Source organism: Monopterus albus, unplaced genomic scaffold (genome assembly GCF_001952655.1).
Source record: "Monopterus albus unplaced genomic scaffold, M_albus_1.0 scaffold49.1, whole genome shotgun sequence".
Classification (NCBI taxonomy): Eukaryota; Metazoa; Chordata; class Actinopteri; order Synbranchiformes; family Synbranchidae; genus Monopterus; species Monopterus albus.
This window is the reverse complement of record NW_018127929.1, coordinates 996,008-997,356: the sequence shown is the minus strand read 5'-3', so window position 1 is coordinate 997,356 and position 1,349 is coordinate 996,008.

The following is a 1,349-nucleotide window of genomic DNA, read 5'->3' as shown; positions in this document are numbered from 1 at the left end:
CGTGTGTGTGTGTGTGTGTGTGTGTGTGTGTGTGTGTGTGTGTGTGTGTGTTGGTATTTTCAGGCGTTTCTGAAAGTACACATGCAGTTAGCATCTTATCTATAGTTTTCAGCATGACACTTATCTCTGCAATCAATTTATGCACATTTCACCAAGAAGACAAGAAATACTACAAGTTGTCTCAAAACTGAATATTATAACTATAATGCATGTATAAGAGCTGGTTAATACTGATACATGGAGCTGTTAATGAAACACGGACAAATAATCATACTGAACTTTTAGAAAAATAACTTTAACTCCTGAAATCCAATCCTAACAGAACACAACACAATCAACTGTCATTTCATAAGGCTACAGATTTTACTGGCTTAACTGAACAATAGCACATAATGAAAAAAAAGCTTTACAATCTGTAATGCTTGCAAACATTGATAAGAATATAACTTTACTAATGCCATATAGGCCGAAGTATAGTAAGATTATTATAAACTCCCTGTGTTGAGTAAGACAGACACATAGTTAGTGCAGGAATATTTTATTGCTACCAAACACGTCTTCAAATAGCAAGAGGTAACATAAATGTACTGTAAACAAATTCTACCATCAACACACTGTAAGCTCATATAGAAATATCACTGGACTTACTGTACAGCGTTTTCTCAAGGTACAGATAATGCAGTAAAGTGTGTGCAGGTGGAGGTAGCAAGTAACTACATTTACTGATTTAGTTTAATGTACAGACATAGCTAAGGTTACTTCACTCTAATAATCTGTATTTCCAATTAAAACTGTATAATTGTTGTCAAACACATGTCTTTAACTGCTGGGTTTAGTTTACAGTTTCTTTTTTCAGTAAGATTTTACTTGCAGAACAGAAAACAACATATAGTTTCACTTGTACTTAGAGCAGAGGTTCCCAACCCAGGGCTCAAGACTGAGTTAGGCAACTTGTATACCTGTCAGGTCTGAGAGCAGAGAGAGAGCTAAAGACAGCTATAAAAAATGTAAAAAAAAAAAATCAAGAAAACCCCCAAAACAATCTAACATTACTATGCCATAATAGTCACCTTATCATTAGGTAAGATTAATCACAATTTGATAAAAGCTACATGTGTGCAAATGAACATAGGATGATATGAAACATGTAGAACCTCTAGATTCAGTTGGCAGAAATATTTCTGCCACCGTTGTTTATGACCCCTGCAGGGATTTAGTGCGCCGTGGCGCTGTGGCGCATGCCTGCAGTTAAAAAGGAAAAAAAAGTTGACTTAAGGTCACACCGCCAGCAGTTGGCGCTTATAATTTAGCACACATGCGCATCATGTCGCCGGGGTTGTCATCACATA